Source organism: Panthera onca, chromosome X (genome assembly GCF_046562875.1).
Source record: "Panthera onca isolate mPanOnc1 chromosome X, mPanOnc1 haplotype 2, whole genome shotgun sequence".
Taxonomy (NCBI): Eukaryota; Metazoa; Chordata; class Mammalia; order Carnivora; family Felidae; genus Panthera; species Panthera onca.
The window spans coordinates 92,221,173-92,240,227 of record NC_138357.1 but is presented as its reverse complement, the minus strand read 5'-3'; the positions used below and the strand labels follow the sequence as shown (position 1 = coordinate 92,240,227).

The 19,055-nt window shown below is 42.5% G+C and overlaps 1 pseudogene; it reads left to right on the top strand.

Annotated features, from left to right (window-relative positions):
* Positions 1–16,741, top strand: part of LOC145713807 (large ribosomal subunit protein uL16-like) — a 49,056-nt pseudogene extending 32,315 nt beyond the window's left edge.
* The last annotated feature ends 2,314 nt before the right edge of the window (positions 16,742–19,055 follow it).

Here is a 19,055-nt window from a genome sequence, read left to right as displayed (position 1 = left end):
CAAGTAACTTTATTTTTTTCAGAAGTATGTGTAGTTATTAAACTTCCTCAATCCTTGCCTGTCTGAAATGTCTTTATTTGGCTTCTTGACTTTGTTCAAAGTTTTCTGGGATATTAAATAGCATGTTGAAAAAAAATGTTTCTTCAGAAGTTTGAGACATTGACCCATTGTCTTCTAGAATGTGGTGTTTGTAAAGTCATGTATCATTTTGGTTTCTTTTTCCATCTGCCACTGACCCCCAGAATCTTCTAGGATTGTGTCTTTATCACTATTATTATAAAATTTTAATTATGTGTCTCAGTGTGAGCTTTTCTGTACTTATTCTGTTAGACATTTATTGAGCTTTAAAGTTGAACATATGATTTTATTAAACTCTGGGAAGTTTTCTTCTATTATTTCTTTGGTTATTTCCTTCCCTGCATTTTCTTGCTCTATCTTCCTGGAACTCTGATTAGATAGATACTCAACTCCCTACATGTGATCTTCTGTATCTCTTAATTTTCTTTTTATTTTCTCTCTTTTCTCAAGTGTATTTAATAAATATTTTTGATTTTCAAGAATGTTTTCCTTTGCATACTGCTTTTTATAACATCTTATTCTTATATTATGCATGCAACATTTTCTCGAATCTCCCTGAGGGTTTTAAATAGCTTTCTTCTTAACTTTCAGTTAAAGCTTTTTTTTTTTTTTCTTTCAGTCTTATCTTATATTCCCTGAATTCCTTTTTCCTCTGGGATCTTTTAAAAATTATTACATTAAAAATAATAATAATAAAAAATAAAAATAAAATAAATAAAATAAATAAAAATAAAAATAAAAATAAAAATTATTACATTAAGGGGTCACCTGGGTGGCCCAGTCATTCTCATCACGAGAATCCAACTCGTGATTTCTGTGCTGATAGTGCAGAGCCTGCTTGGGATTCTCTCTCTCTCCCTCTCTCTCTGCCCCCCCCCCCCAGTATGTGCACACGCATGCATGCTCTCTCTCAGTCTCCCTCAAAATAAATAAATAAACTTAAAAAAATTATTACATTGGGTTCCTCTGTCATGAGTTTTTGGTTTCTTCAAATGCCATGCAATCTTTAGTTGTACATTTGAACTTAGAAATATGGGAACAGGTTGATTTTTTAAAAACAGTTGATATTAATTTCCTTCTGGAGTTATGTAGATCTGTCTTCACCTGAGAGGAAAGGCATATCATTCATGAGGGAGCTTTATTTCGGGGAGTGAAGGACAGAAATAAGGGAGGCAGGCTGAAGATCTTCTCTGTAGTTAAAACTAAGAAACTTTTCCTGTAGGGCACCCCAGAACCACAATAGGACTCCAGACCTTTCAATTTCTTTATAAAGTCATTCTCCTATTCGAAAGTAGAGGTAGTCCTCCTACATGGGGGTGTGGGGAGTGGAGTACCTGTTATAGCTATTTTTGACTATATTGACTAGTCAATATTGACTATTTTGACTAGTATTTCTGTTAATCATTATGAATTCTACCCCACTTTGCAATCCAACTCTTTGTACCTGACAGCTTTTAGCTCAGAATCCCCCCACCTTCAGAGGCTGTTCAGCGACCTCTCCCCCTTCTGTGTTGTGAGCTTTGCATCCACCACTATTTCATCTGTCAAAATAACCTCTTATGTTTTCAGTCTTTCAGAAATTTGTCAAAATCTCTGGCCAATCCATGGCCCTTTATCCCCTTTTTAGTTCTATTATAGATGTATTCCCTTTTATACTTCTTTACTGTCATTTCAGTGAGGGTGGGAAAGAAAAAGCGAAGTCTGCCATCCTGAAGGAGGCTGAATGAATTTTAGATAAACTTCATTCGACTGAAGTCTGCTCCAAGGGAAAGAGAATTATAGAAAGAAGTCAGGCTATTTATGCTAATTTTTATGTAGTAGTTCTATCTTTCAAATTCTGTTTCCAGAAGTTCCCTTGGCATTCTAAATATTAAAATGCTGGTTGGCATATATGCTCTATTACTAAATTACACATGATCTAAATTTAATAATTGTATGCAAATGTTAATTGTTATTAAACTACACATACTGCACAACTAAAATCTGTAGGCACGTGTTGACAAAGTTCATAGTTTACAAAGTATTTACATATATCTCAGTTGAGCCTCTCATCACAAGCCTTTAAGGTAGGTATATGTCAGGTTACACTAGCTGCTACATAGTTGTGAAGACAATTAGACTGGTTTGTTTCTAGTCTTGGAGTCACCAGTGAACTTGTGAAAACTACCTCCATCTTCTACAAACGACTTAACTTTTCTTGTGCCCAATTTTCTTATCTGTAAATTTAGATTAATAGTGGTAATTCCCTCAAAGGGTCATGAAATTAGAATACCTGTAAACAAGAACAGAGCCTGGCACATAATAAGTGCTCAAGAAATATTAGTTATTGTTGTTGTTGGTATTATTTTCTCCATAATTGTCTCTTACTCCCTTTTACATATGACAAAACTATGTGGCATTAGTCAAGTCACTCTTAGACTCAGTTAATAAGATACAGATCCTGGATGCAAATTCATGTGTTCTGACTCCAAATTCAAGTTATTTCTTATACACCATATTGTTTCAACATGCTAGAAGATTAAAGATTAAAGCTAAGCATGATCATAAAATTCTCTTCCCTCTCCTTAGCCACTAACCAAAAATGTGGTGCTATGCAGATTCTATGGATAGAAGAGGGGGGATCTATTTAAAATAGACATTCAATATCCTTTGTCTGTGCTTTCTCAACACTTGCCTATTAAACCTTTGTCACAATGTGTTGCAGTTATTAAGCAAACATTTGCCCCAGTAAAAGGAGCTCCTTGAGAACATGGACTGGATCATTCATTTTCGCATTCCTAATGCAATATAAACAAAATTTATGTAACATTTCAAGTTCAAGGATATTTGATTAAAGTTACTTAAACGAAGAGGCATTAGTGATAATACCAAAATCTACGTACTCACTTACACATTCTTGGGTCCTCTCGAGACAAGCAACTTACAATGATGAGACTTATTGTATGGACTTTTTCAGATGAGCTGAACTACCAGCATATCAATACATGGAGGGTAAATGTTTAAACAAACAAAATGGCTGGAGTCCCAGATGGTCAAGAACCTGCCAATGCGCATATTATGTACCGCTAGTGACAACATAATGAAATATAATGAAAATCAAATGTCAATATTGTTTTGTCTGTCTTTACACAATAATATACTATCTTGTTTCATGTATCTTTCATGTGTCTGTTGGCCATCTGTATGTTTTGTCTGTGGCAGGAAGAAAACAGCAACATATGATGGAGAAGAATAAAAGTAATGCGCATGCTATTTAGCATTACTTACTTATTTTCATGCAATACCATTAATATCCCTGGAGGTATCCCAACCGGTTTATATTCCCATCTGTTTTCTAGATATGTCTCCTGGGGCAAGGGAAATAAAAGCAAAAATAAACTATTGGGACTACATCAACATTAAGAAAAAAGAAAACAAAAGCTGGAGACATCACAATTCTGGGTTTCAAGTTATATTACAAAGTTGTCATAACCAAAGCAGTATGCTGCTGGCACAAAAATAGACACATAGATAAATGAAACAGAATAGAAAACCCAGAAATGAACCCACAATTATATGGTCAATTAATCTTCATCAAGGAGGAATGAATAGCCAATGGAAAAAAGACAGTCTCTTCAACAAAGAATGTTGGGAAAATGTGAAAATTGAATAGCCACATGCAAAAGAATGAAGCTGGACCACATACAAACATAAACTCAAAAGAGAGTAAGGACCTAAATGTGAGACCTGGAATCATAAAAAATCCTTGAGGAGAACATAGATCGTAATCTCTCTGATATTGGCAGTAGCAACCCAATGTCAGACAGGACATAATTTTTAGGAATAGAAAAAGCAGACAGAAAATTAAAATATAGTTTCTTTCTTCTTTATCACAGGGCACCAGAAGGGCACTGATTAGAGTCTTGGAGTTGATACCCCATAACTACAGATAGCACTCAAACTATGACAAATCTTTAGTGAATTCCAAAGGTAACATGGAGGAGCTTCCACCCCATGATGATAACTTGCATGTATTTTCTAACAGATGGCATGACCATCCACATTTTGGGTATGTTGGATGGATTTTTAAGAATGTAGCTGGTATTTATTTGTTGTTGGTTGGACTTGAGATTGTCATCAATCGGTGTCCACACAGGGGTTCACTCCTGATCAGAGTCTGATAAACCAACAGGCCAGAAATCCCCAATACACTGTGGATAGATAAAATGAGATTTGGGGGTCCTGCAGGACCTGAACAATAGGCTGATTAAAGCTCCTATGCCAAGAGTTGGGGACAAGGGGATCCTGTCAAACCAATCTCTAAGTGTGGCAATGCTTAAGGCAGGTGTTCCAACCCCTGTTTATTTCTCTCTTTGTGCCTTTGTTACTAGCTTTGCACGCCACCTTGCCAAGAAAAAGTCAGTAACCACATGTATCTCTGACACTGCAGCCAGCAGTAGATGGTATAGATGACTCATTTCTGACGACTGGACAGAGATGTTTTGGTTTGACATTAGATCATTCTCAGCTCTGCATTTTTTTTTGAGAGAGAGAGAGAAAGAGAGACTGTACACATGAGTAGGGACAGAGGGAGAGAGAGAAAATCCCAAGCAGGCCCCACACTGAGCACAGAGCCTGACACGAGGCTCAATCCCACAACTGCTAGATCATGACCTGAGCCAAAATCACGAAATCAAGACTCAGACTCTCAACAGACTGAGCCACCTAGGCGTCCTTCAGCTCAGCACTTCTAATGTTAGAGGTCTGTCACAGGTTGGTTTTCCTAGGAAGCAGACTTGGGGAGTTATTAGAGGGGCTCTTGGGAACAGCACCAGGTTTGGGGAGGGGAAGGACCAGAGACTGGGCTGAAGGAGAAGCCCATCTGTGATGAAGTCTCAGGGCTAAGTCTTGGCCAGCTCCACAGGGAGTTTTGAAGCTGGAATTGCCTTTCAGAGTTGTCCTGAGTTGGGTCCAAATGAACAGGCCCCTTAGAACCCTACACTGATCAGTCATTGGTTTTGGGCCACCTCAGGAAGGAGCTGTGATCTTGAGCCAAGTGTTTCTCTTCAGCTGAGCCTGTCCTGGAGAAGAGTGGGCTGACAGTGGAGGGCTGTCTGTAGAGGACACTCTCAGCAGCTCTAATGCTAAAGGGGGTCTGGATGGGATATCACAGTGTTCACCACAAGGTCCAATAATGGTGCAGCCAGGTCTCCGTTCAAGAACCAAGCCTAGTCTGTGATGTGAAGAGTATGCTGGCTCCTGTGATGTGTCCCGCCTACCTGTGAGCAGCAGAGTTTTCCCTTGTTCAATGCCAGGTTGTGATTGATCCTGTAGCCCCATGGAGAGCTCCAAGACAGTGCTAACAATATCAAAAAGAATATTAAATAGGGGCGCCTGGGTGGCTCAGTTGGTTAAGCGTCTAACTCTTGATTTGGGCTAAGATCAGGATCTCACAGTTCGTGGGTTCAAGTCCCGCATCAGGTTCTGTGCTGACATCGCAGAGCCTGCTTGGGATTCTCACTCTCCCTCTCTGTCCTTCCCCTGCTTGTGCATCCTCTCTCTCTCTCTCTCTCTCTCTCTCTCTCTCAAATAAATAAGTAAACATTAAAAGATATATATATATATATATATATATATATATATATATATATTAAGTACAGGCAATGGTGTCTGGCACTGTTCTAAGCCCTCTTCTTGTGTTATTTCGTAAGTCCTCACAACCCCACGACATCAGTAGTTTTACATCTCACAAAGAGGAAGCCAAGGAGACAAAGCAGAACGGGACCATGAGCACCTCTTCTTCTGTCACTCAGAGAAGATAGGAAATTTAGACGTAGTGGGTTGTCCCGAGTGCACCACTGATCTTTCTTGTTTTTCTGCATTTTCTGCTCAGGCACCCCCAGAGGAGCAAGGTACCTCCTCACACAGCTAGAAAAGGCACAGCGTCAGCCAGAGAGGGTGTCAGGTGCTGGTCTGTGGTGAGGTTTTCTAGGAAAGGACAGATGCTCCCTGAAGGCTTTTCTGAGTCCTAAATATAAGAACATCCCCCAAATCAATTTGAAAACACATTTCAATCTGTCTTCAATTTATATTCCCCATATATAAAAGAGAGATGGTGTGGCTATATACAAATATGGCTTCCCCTTGGCTTCATAAGCCCTGGGTGATCTTTTGGCCTCTGCTGCTTATGAGACAGAGAATTTTACCTCTAAGGTGAGGGAGTTGGAACAAAGGGTCTTTAAGGCCCCTTCCAGCTCTAAACATTGTACGCTGCTATCAAAGTCCATAGTAGCTAATAAAAAGACTTCTGAAGAAAAAAAAACATTCTGAGAATATAAAGTGCTGTGTGTTACTGTAAGTAACTGAATGTGGTTCTTACCTTTGGCTTGGATTCATAAGACAGAATTAATTCCTTTATTTCATAAACTTGAAACTGTTCTCGAAGTTTCAATGAATTTTATTTATTTATTCATTCATTTATTTTAAAGTTTACTTATTTATTTTGAGAGAGAAAGGACGAGCAGGGGAGGGGCAGAGAGAGAGAGGGAGAGAGAGAGTCCCAAGCAGGCTCTGCACTGTGTGCCCCATGCGGGGCTCGATCCTACCAACGTAGAGATCATGACCTGAGGGGAAATTGAGAGTTGAATGCTTAACCGACTCAGCCACCCAGGCGCCCCAAAGTTTTAATGCATTTTAAAATTAAAATGTATACCTGGCTTTACATCTAAAGCCTGCTTCCTGCCCTCTCATTTCATCTCCTACTCCTGGTGATGAAGACACCAAAGACGTCTTCAAAGAGAAGGTTACTTGAAGCAGTGGCCACTCAAGGCTTGCCTTGTGGGAGCATTTCGCTCTGTCTTCACTGGTGCCCCTCACAGCTCATGGCCCCAAAGCTTGAGGGGCCTCAGGTAACAAGCTCTATTTGAGCGTGGCCACAGTTCCTGTCTCCAAGAGGCCCGTGGTCCAGTTGGAGACAAGAGATACGTTCAGAAATATCTGACACTGTTACAGAAATGATCAGCACTTTAGCAGGTGTAGAGAAAGATGTGTGCACGTGAGAAAAATGGTATTTTTGAATGTATATTCAATATTGATTTGAGTAGTTTCAAATATCGAATAAGAACCATTCAATAGCATGTATTGAATAGTTACTAGAGGCCATGGGTTTTACTAATATTTTTTCATTTAATCATTCCAACTACTGGGAATGGAAGGTATTATTTATTATTGTCTTCATTGGATTGTGAGGAAACTCGACTCAAAGAGGCGACAAGCTTTGCCTCAGATGACTCAGCTAATACATGGTGGAGCCCGGGTACACATCCAGATCTTTCTGACTCTAAATCTGCTATTGTCAATTACTAGACTCTTCTGCCTCCCCCAAGGCAGGCACCCACTATTCTGACTCAGGAGTCTGAGGTGTGGTTTGCACTAAATGTGGAAGACTGAGTGAAACATGCCGTGAAAACAGGAAGACAGGGACGCCTGGGTGGCTCAGTTGGTTAAGTGTCTGACTTCAGCTCGGGTCATGATCTCACGGTTGGCGAGCACGGAGCCCGCTTCAGATCCTGGGTCTCCCTTTCTCTCACCCCTCCCCCACTTGCTCTCTGTCACTCTCAACATAAATAAATACACTAAAAAAAAAAAAAAAACCACACAGGGAGACATGTATTCTGGGCAAAAGGAAGAGCCCAAGCAGAGATGGAGATGTGGGAAAGTCTTGGGACCCTGTAGTGGCAGCAGGAATGCCCATGGCAACAGTGACTGAGTGTGTATGTGGGTTGGTGGGTGAGGATGTGGTGTACGGGAGGATGAGGAAGAAGGACTAGACAAAGAGTAGCAGGAGGACAGGTAGGGACAGTGGTCTGAGTTCGGCTGTGGTCTGAATCAGGCAGCATACCTGTGGAAGTTTCTTGGCAAACCTGTGCACAGTCCTGCCATTCAGTGTGATAAATTTCTGCAAAATTGTATATACATCACACACACGCACACACACACACACACACACACACACAGTAACTGTGAGGTCTGACACACACACACACACACACACACACAGACATACACACACACAGTAACAGTAAGGTCTGTCCCACAGAGTTGAGCTCAGCTAATTAAAAAGCTGTATTGTAGAGGAGTGGTTCTTAAACTTGACCATCCATAACAATCCCCTGGGAAGCTTGTTAAAGCACCAGTGGCTGGCACCAGTCCCAGAGATGCTGACTCAGGAAGTCTGGGGCTGGCCCTGAGAATTTTGCATTATTATTATTATTATTATTTTTTAAGTAGGGTTCACACGCAGCTCAGGGCCCAACTCTGGGCTTGAACTCATGACCCTGAGATCGAGACCTGAGCTGAGATCAAGAAGCAGACGCTTAACTGACTGAGCTGCCCAGGCACCTCGAGAATTTGCATTTTTAAGCAGCTTCCAGGTGATGCTCATGGCGCCAGTCTAGGGACCACACTGCCTGGTGCTAGTGTAGAGAGGGCTCTGACCTGGTTATGAGTGAAAGGTGAGAGATTCAGCATTTGAACATTACAATCATTCCCTTTCTGAGACCAATGTCACGTCTGTGCTCCTGTCCCCATCTCTGTCCTCCCCACCCTGTTCCATTCCAGACCCTACTGTGTGGCCATGGGGTCTTTCAAAAATAAGAGTCTATGTTGCTCTCCTGCTAAGCATATTAGCGGGTCCTTTGCCTTTGTGTGGTACGTGAATCCTTCCAGAACCTTTCTTGTCTCTTTAATCCCTCACCTTCCCTGGAAAAGGACACCTTGCAGAGCCCTGAAAAAGCCACATTACCTCTTTTTTTTTAAGTTTATTTATTTATTTTTGAGAGAGAGAGAGAGAGAGAGAACAGGGGAGGGGCAGAGAGAAAGGGAGAGAGAGAATCCTAAGCAGGCTCTGCACTTAGGCTCCCTGACATGGGGGTTGATCTCATGACCATGAGATCATGACCTGAGCGAAATCAAGAGTCAGTCGCTTCACCAACTGAGCCACCCAGGCGCCCTGGCATTGCTTCTTTTCTGCATCGGGAATGCCAATCTTCCAGGGCCTGCCCCTCTTCATTCAGAAATTCCATTTCTGGGGCGCCTGGGTGGCTCAGTCGGTTAAGCGGCCAACTTCAGCTCAGGTCATGATCTCACGGTCTGTGAGTTCGAGCCCCGCATCGGGCTCTGTGCTGACAGCTCAGAGCCTGGAGCCTGTTTCACATTCTGTGTCTCCCTCTCTCTGACCCTCCCCCATTCATGCTCTGTCTCTCTCTGTCTCGAAAATAAATAAACGTTAAAAAAAAATTAAAAAAAAAAAAAGAAATTCCATTTCTTCTGCAAGTTGTTATCCTCAAACTAAACTCCACAGAAAGGTGTTTCAAGACCTCGGACAATGCCCCTTAAGTGCCTCTGTATAGCACTCCGGCACAGTAGAGAAATGGTCTGGTGACAAGGCCGAGCTCTCCACTGATCTGGCAGCTTCATGAAGACAAGCTCTGGGTCTCAGCATTTAGTGCCTGAATAAACAACTTAATATATTATAATTGAACTAGTGTTATTCTAGACCTGGCAAGAATTAACCATCACATCGGTTCTTCCTGGAGCAAAGGATTATGTGCTTCCTTCGAGTCGGAGCTACCACAGGAAAAAACTCACTCACAAATAGCATAAGGAAATGACAACATGCCATTAATATCCCAGAAGAAGCTGTATCTGTTTTAGGATTTTTCCATCTGGGCATTACAAACCACAAAAGCAACTGTTTTGCCTCCACAAAGAACATATTTTTTTTTTTTTTTTTTTACAGCACACTTTCCAAAAGGACACTCCTTCTGTTGCATTTTGATCTCTCCTGATTTAATTTAAAGTTTGGAGATGGGGTCTGACCTTATCTATCAGCGGCTGAGCTGTTGTGTCATGGAAATGCAGCTTGAAACTCATTAATAGGGTAGCCTGTGTATTATAACTTAGAAGCTCTGGGTTATCACTGATGCTTGCAATTGCTATGGAAACCGGGTTCATATGCACCTTTCAAAGAGTCTACTTTAAAACAGGAAAAAAAAAAGGAAGAGGAAAAAAAAGTCTTCTTGAAAGAATAAGATATTAGTATCCAACACGCATAGTCAGGTTCAGTGATGCAAAAATGCTCAGCCTACACGATGATAAAAACAATTCTTTATATTTTTTAGGAGCTAATAATGTATAACCTTGTACTAGAGAACTGTGTTTATCCTGGTGAGGAAGAATGCCTATGGCAGCTTTCCCCCCTGCCCACACACATGCACGCGTGCGCGCGCGCACACACACACACGCACAGACACACACCTGCAATTTTCAGCTTTCCCCTGACTTTCCACAACCTGCATCCTTAAGTCCTCCGAAAGCCGCTGCATATGCAGCTTCAGCCACTCAAGCCCAACCAGTGTGGACATCAGCAGACAGCTCAGCCTCTGCTGCTCCCCACCCGGACGAGTACCGCGTGCTGCGACCATTGCTTATGGGCTGAATTTCCCCATTTGGAAATAGTACCGCTAAGTGGATCAAGTTTCTTATCGAAAAAATTCCAGCTGTATTCCTCCACCAATCTGGGTTTGGGAGGCTCCATCTTTCATCCCTCTCCTTGCCCACATTTCTCCCCAAAAATCCTGTCAATGGAAGTGTGGCCAGAGGATAGGGTGCGGGGCGGAGGAGGGTGTTTGATGACAAACGACAGAAGTGGCTCCTGGGTGGCGTGGCCCTACACACGATTATCATCTCCCACTCCTCTCACCCCTGAATCTCTGTCCTTCCCAGGCACCTCATTTTGCTGCCACTCACCAGTCTGGAGCTAAGGTGCTCCAAAGACTCGATGTGTCGCCAGGGTGGCACAGGAGTGGCAGGACTCATATCCCGCTTATAAACAGAAATTGCCTTAAGAATCCAAGAAAGGGACACACAATTTTAACACCTTAGAAAAATCCAGGAAGTTTATGGTCTTGAGTGCTGTCGTTTCTTTCCAAATATTTCCCAACAAAACTTGGCTCTCCATCTCCTTCTTTTTTCTTCCCTCTCTCCTTCCTTTCTGCTTTGCTCCAGCCCCACGTGACTCTCTTCCTGCTACTCCCCTGAGCTTCTCTGTGCTTCCTCCCCGTCAGTCTAGGTGCGGGGGATTAAAAGTATAGGGATATGCACTTCTCAAACCAGCACTCGCCCTGACCCCGGGTTTCAACAACGGGCCCCAATGTTCCAGAAGAGGACAATAGAGCTCCAGAAAGCACCATCCAACAAAAGGAAGCATGGCTTATAGTTCAGATTTTACATAATCTGTTTCACTTCTGAGATGAAGTATCTAAATTTCCTCGTGCAAATAAGACAACAACAAAACTCAGAGCATCATCTTGAGGTAAAGGATTCTCCAAGTCGACGCCCTGCTCTCAACGCAGAACCATTTGTTATTCCCTCCAATGATCTCATCTCTGTTTACCTCCCCACTTGTGAATCCTTCTCTGGCTTTCCACTAATCCCTTCTGAGGGCTAGACTCCCTCTGTCCTCACGTCCAGACAGAAGGAACTCAGAAGACAACACCTCTTCTGAAGGCTGGTGCTCACCCTTCGGGTATCTGGAAACCACTTACTGGCTTTCAAGTCATTATGTCTTGTCCCTCTTTTAATACAAGCACCCTCTTTCCTGGAAGACATCATAAATGATCATTTCAGAACCATACAGGTCTTCCCCACTTGACTCAGACCTCCTTGGGGGGCGGAGGCTGTGTTTCATTCATCTTTTTCTCCCTAGCACTGGTTACTGCCCCTGACACATGGCCATGCTTGGTAAAGGTTTGTTCACTTGTGGAACGTGCAATTGATACATACACTACATCCATCCAGTGGCATCTTTGAGTGAATGTCTCGGGTTCTTTGCTGAACACCGACTCAGAGCAAAGAGTGGGAGGGAGTAGCACAAGGACCTGGGGCTCAGGGCAGTGTAGGGGCGGGGAAGAGGGGGCAGCTCCCAGATTGGAGAACATTCTCCTTCGACCACTCCCACTTTACAGCTGTACATAAAAGCAGCCCCTGCTGCACTGTCAGGGTAGACATGTGTGCTTAGGGAGCAGGCAGGAAGAAGCCTTCAGTCCCCATTAAGGACCTGAATAAAGCCAGTGTTGTATAGTGGGAAGGAGACTATGCCTGAGTAAGCCAGGCCTAGGCTTAAATCTTGATTCCATCATTTAGCAGCTGTGGATTTGGACAAGTTACATAATTTCCTTTATTTTGTATTTATTTTTATATTTATTTTATTTTCTTTATTTTATTTAAATAGCCTAAGGTGGAGCCCAATGCGGGATTCAAACTCACAACCCTGAGACCAAGACCTGAGCTGAGATCAACAGTCAGACTGCTTAACCAACTAAGCCACCCAGGTGCCCCCAAATTTCCTTTATTTTAAATTACCTCAAAAAATGGGAAAAACAATACTATTTCAAAGGATTATAGTCATAATTGAAGGAGACAATGTTTTTGAAGCCCTACCGCAGTGAACAACACATCACATATACTCAATAAATGGCAATTATTAGAGTACTGGTAGTCGTATTGATACAATTATTGGGGTCAGCAGAAAAGAGAACTATCCTTTTCCTCATCGCCCCTTCAGTAAGATTTTGTGTCCTTTTTATAACAGTTCAGAGAGTTAATGATTCATTGAGAACCAGTCAGAACTTTTAGAGCTGGTGAACTTAATCGTTGATTCCTTTTTTCTCATTTTTTTCCTCCCCTCCCTTTCCAATCCCTCACTATGGCTACCTCTTTCTCTCCTTTTGTCTGTATAATGACCCCTGATTCTGACCCATTCCCTTCCCAACCAATCCTTGATACCACGGTCTTCATTTATTCTAAGGTGTGAATGGCTGATAAGCACCTATGAGGGTATTCCCAAGTGATACTTGCACACGAAGAAGAACAGAATCCTTTAACTGAAAATATCAAGATCCTTTGAGTTCAGTGTTTGTCAGATTACAGGTTGCAACTTAAAGGAACCAAGTGAGTGGCTCTTGGCTATCATTCTTTTCATATTATTGTGCCTTATTACATGTTACTCAGTGTACTAGTGTAGAGGGAAGAAAACGTAAACAATTTCCAAGTCTAGGGGACATGTAATTGCTTTAACCTTCAAGTAGAAGTTACTCTTATTTAACTATCCATTTTGCTCCATTACATGTCTCAGGTTTTAAATTACCAGCCCTGCTGAATCTCAGACTGAAAAATGAGTAAACAAAGGCTGACATCAGAAGAGTTAAGGAGAGGAAATGATATTGATAAAGAGTTGAGCCTGGAACTGAACATTCTCAGATCCCTTTCTCCAAAGGAAAAATCTAACTTAAATAATAAGAGTCGATTTTCTTTTTATTTTTTTTAATTAAAAAAATGTTTTTAATGTTTATTTATTTTTGGGAGACAGAGAGACAGAGTGAGCAAGGGGCAGAGAGAGAGGGAGACACAGTATCCGAAGCAGGCTCCAGGCTCTGAGCTGTCAGCACAGAGCCCAATGAGGGGCTCGAGCCCAGGAAGCCCATGATCATGACCTGGGCTGAAGCCGGATGCCTAATCCAGTGAGCCACCCAGGCACCCCCATTATCTTTCTTTCTTTCTTTCTTTCTTTCTTTCTTTCTTCCTGATGTTTATTTATTTTTGAGAGAAAGAGACACACACATAGAGAGCAAGCACTGGAGGGGTAAGGGAGAGGGAGACACAGAATCCAAAGCAGGCCCAGGCTCCAAGCTGTCAGCAACGAGCCCCATGTGGGGCTCCAACTCACGAACTGTGAGATCATGCATGACTTGAGCAGAAGTAGGACACTTAACTGACTGAGCCACCCAAGCGCCCCATAGAGTCCATTTTCTATACAGCTCAAGACCATGTCACTTAATTAGGAAATGACAATTTGCAAAAAAAAAAAAAAAATCTTTCTGGCTCACATCTGACTAGGGTACCAATGGCACCATGCATCAAAGGAAAAACTGATAAATTGAACCACATCAAAACTAAAAACTTTTGCAGAGCAAAAGTATCCATAAGTGGACAAAATAAGCTACAGATCATAGGAAAGATTTGCAAATCAAAGAACTCCCAAAACTCAACAGTGAAAACGATCAAACTAGAAAATGGGTGAAAGACATTTCACAGAAGAGGATATACAGATTGCAAATAAGAACATGAAAAGATGTGCAACTGCATTAGGCATTAGTGAAATGTAAATTGAGACATCAGGCTACTTTTATAAAAATGGCTTAAAAATAGTGATAATACCAAATGTTGGTAAGGATGCAGAGAAACCGGAATGCTCCTTTATGCTGGTGGGAATGTAAAATGGCACAGCCGCTCTGGAAAACAGTTTGGTAGCTTCTTGAGAAACTGCGACTACCATATGAGCCAGCAAGTGCACTCCCGGGCATTTATCCCAGAAAAGTGAAAACTTATGTTCACACAAAAACCTGCGCATGAACGTTCACAGCAGTTTCTTTTGTGATCCAAAACCTGGAACCACTCCAGAGGTCCTTCAATGGATGAATGGATAAACAAAGTGTGGTACATCCCCAAAAGGTTATATACTGTACGATTTCATTTATAGAACATTCTTGAAATGACAAAATTATAGAAATGGAGAACAGATGTGGCTATAAAAGGGCAACATGAGGGATCCTTGTGGTGATGGAATGTTCCGTAGCTTGAGCGTATGAATGTCAATATCCGGGTTGCAGCATTGTACTATAGTTTTGCCATGTGTTACTGGGATATAATGATTTATAAGAAATATATATTTGCTCATTCAAATGACCCAAAGTTTATTTCTCAGATACATTTGGACTTCCTCCACAGTTCCTGAAAACACTTCAGAGCCATAAAGGTGAAATGGGTATCTTGTTAAGGAAGGTGACCTTTGGACCCCATGCAAGGACAAAGGCTGATTGCCAGGGGAACCAAGTCTGAATAGAGGGTTGGAACTTTCAGTCCCACCCCCTGACTTACAGGAAGGGGAGGGGTCAAAGGTTGAATTAGCCAATGGTCAATGAGTTAGTCAGTCCTGATATTATGCAATAAAGCCCCCATAACAACCCAAGAGGATAGGGGTTTTTCGGTCCTTGTTTTTGGAGAGCTTTCATGCTTGGGGAACCAGAATGCTTCCACGTGCCACCGAGCTGGGCTCCAAGCTCCATGAAAACAGAAAGTCCTTTGTTCAGGACCCCTCCCCCCCACCACCACCATGTATCTCTTCATCTGGCTATTGATCCACATCCTTTAATAAACTGCTACATGTAACTGTTTCTCTGAGTTCTGTGAGCTGCTCTAGCGAATTAATCAAACCTAAGTTCTTTGTCATTGGAACCCCCCAGTCTGTAGCTGGTCAGTCAGAAGCAAAGGTGATGGCCTAGGGTAGTGACTCATGTCTCAAGTGGCAGTAGGAGTGCACCTTTAACCTGTGGAATCAGATGCTATCTTCAGGTAGTGTCACAATTGCTTATTGTGTGGGAAGCTCCTCCTCCCACACTCCAGTTGGGTCCAGTAACCCTAAAAAGAGTTAGCTGGGTAAAGAGAACTCAGGATCTCTCTGTATCATTTCTCACAATTGACTGTGCACCTACAACTATCTCAGTAAAATTCTAAATTAAAAAAAAAAAAAAAAGGAAATACAGAAAACACCTCTGGGCTTACTCCTGTCCCAGAGCTATAATCATGTTACTGGTTGTAAAGGACTTTGTCATAAAAGTAAAATCTCAGTTTCCTAAAAGCTAATTAGGTCACATGGTCAACTAATAATACCAAATTATTTACCAAGCTGTAAACCAAAAGATGTAGACACTTGGCAGCTGAATTTTATTTCCTACTTGTCCGCACATTGGAAGACTGAATAGGCCACAGAAATAACCCTGTTTCAACAAATGATGAAATATTTGAGAGAAGGAAGGGTTGCCAATGTCTAGAGAATCTATGATACTCCATAAAGGGTTGTGTGTTGGTGCCACGAGGATTGTGGAAAGGGTTGAGGTTAAAGGCAGTTGGGGGACAGTACTGAAGTAACATTGGATTTTTAAAAATCTTGACATCAAATCTGCCCACCTAGTGTACAAGACACGGTCCCGATAGGCATTGGCACAATTTTAATCTAATAACTAATGAAAAGGAATTATTTTTTTTTTTTTTTGAGAAAAAAAAGTTGCCATTTCCTTGTACACACCAAAAGAAAACTAAGAGAAAGTTGTAAGGGTATTAAGTTAAGGAAATGGAACAATAAGTCTTAAAATATATCCTCCTCCCCCCTAAAGAGAAGTGTTTTCCAGCCTGAATATTCATCAGACTATGTCACGTACCATAGCAATTGCATTTTGATTTTGTAACAAAACGTTTTCTAGAAAAGGTAGGACGTGGAAAAGAAAAAAAAGAAGAAAGCTAGCATATGTACAAATGAATACAAATTAGTCGTCTTTAACATCTATCAAGCTATATAGTGTATACAGTAAGCACTATTTGTATAAAAAGATGGTTTTGGACTGATGCCACAAAGAATCGTGCACAAAAATATCAGGCAGTCATTTTGCAGGTAGGGTATTATTCCCTACAGTTACAATTTAATTACCGAGGTACAATGTAAGTGACGAGTATTTCGGTGTTACAGCGGGAGTTCCAAGGCAGCGGCGGCACGGTGGAAGCTAACTGAGGTTGTATGTGGCAAACGAGTGTGTGTTGTGGAGCAGGTGTTGTCTAGGCGTGGCATGAGTGGGTTTGAGGTTCATCAGTTGTCGATACTTCATGTGAGTCTTCAGTGGCAGTGCTGGCTTCGTGGTTACTAGGCGGAGTTTCTTTGCCGTCGTCGTATAAGAAGTCTTTAGAGATCATTTTTCTAGAGACCTTGATGTTCAGGCCTTTGTTGTAATGCAGCTTCCTTTTCAGTGTGAACTTCTGTTGTTTTACGCGCCTGTTGAGAAAGATCCTAGTGCTGTGTGCTCCATCATTTTCAGGCTCCCCCAGCTGACAGTTAAACTCGGAGGTATCAGTGGCGGCTGGTTTCTTAGCTGAAATGTCCGGTGTCATGGCTTCTCTTCAGGATCATTCACGAGGTCTTCGTCATCTGCCTGGCCGAGATGGTGACTGCTGGGTTCGTTTATCTTCATGAAGTCATGGTTTCTATATGCGGGACGGGATGTCGCCGAGATGTTCAATTGGTCCCACTTTTGGGTCTTTTTTCTTTGTACCTCCGGAATGACCCCTCTGGACTGCTGGGTGGAGACCACCATCGAAGAAACAGTGGAACGTTTGTTCTTCAAAATCCCCTTGATGGGCCGGCGGGAAGCACCGGAGGCTGTCACGCTGGTGGGGGAGCGAAGGGCCTACCCGTGCGCCCAGGCTGAAGCCGCAGCGTACTCTGTTCTGGATGAAGGTCCCAACGCCCTATGAGCTTCACCCCAACCCAACATCACAAAATGGCACTGCAGACCACGCCACAGAGGTGACCACCACCATCATGGCCGCCATCATGGCCGCCGTCACAGCCTTATGGCCCACGCTGGGTTTCATTTTATAAAGAGTAATATAGGAAATATTCCCTCATTGCACATGAAACAGGGAAGCACTATTTTGTGAATTTCTAGGTAGCCTGTCTGTGTACGGGAGGCTCTGTAAAATGTAGGTCTTACCGTGGGTCCCTGTCAAAAATTGCAGTCTCTACCTTGGTTGGAAAGATTGGAACTGTAGGTGCTAGAAGATGATTACCTTCTGCTCCTTCGGTTGCCATGCACACTTCCCTCTCCCCTACCTACTTACTTACACAAACACACGCACACAGGACACTTGCTCTTGGCTTCCTTCTCCACCTCTTGGGAAATGGCCCCAATATCCAGCCAGTTAGACTAACAGGGAAACGTGGCATCCTCCTGGGTGCTTCACCCTCCAATCCAGCCACCACCCTCTTTCAAGTCACCCCCATCTCTCATCGGGCCTATAGGCATAGCCTTTGAACTGCGCTCCACCTCCCAAAACCCTGCCTGCCGCGGTCCTGCCTCTTATCCACCCTCTACCGAGAGCAGTCCTTCAAAAACGCCTGTCAAAGCTTGTCACTTCTCTCTTTCAAACCCTTTAACAGCTGCCCATTTTCTGTAACACAAAGGCCAAAATCCAGAAGAGGCCAAAAAAAAAAGCAGCTCTCTGAACTCGGACATACATCTGGAACACTCTTCCCCTAAATTCTCCCCCACTCTGCCTCCAGCTTTCAATTCTGGCCTTTCCATTCCTTTCACCTTCCTTTTTGCCCCACGGGCTTTTTCTAGGTTCTTCCCACAGCCTGGAATGACCCTTCAGTTTTCAGCTCAATCATTATTGCTTTCTACAGCCCTGTTTCCTGAGCCCGAGGGCACACTGACCTTCCTCTGCTCTCCTGGTTTCTCATGCCCCTTGGCACTTGTTGTGATTATATTATCTGTAGACACACTAGATGGTCACCTCCAAGAGAGTAAGGAAGATGTCTGTTTTGCTCACCATTATCTCCAGCTTTGTATCTTGCCAACACGATGCTGTACCTGGCACATAGTAGGTATCACAAAAATATTTATTGAGTGTATGATAAATGAGGGGTAATGGGAAACTGAAAGAATGAGATGTGTGAATACAGAAAAGAGGACTCCAAGTCATTAACGACTTGTCTAACCAGTCATGTGGAAAAAAAGGAAAAAAAAAAACCCATATGTGGAATTTGGGGGCTGTTATGCGAGTGACTTTGGAATGTTTTGTCCCTTGCAGGCCTCCTGTTTCACATGCGGTGACATTCTTCCAGAAAACGAAAAGGAAATTAAGACCCAGTTTCACATTCCCCCCTCCAGGTAGCGGTCACAAGATTTTTTTCTTTCCTTCTGATAACATTTTGCTTCCTCTTCTCTCCCTCAAGGTCTCTCCGCATTTTCGAAACACAAAAGCAAAAGCATGAAAGAACCATAAAACTTTTACAGGGGCCTTGAGCACCTCCGAGTTCAAGTTGTCCT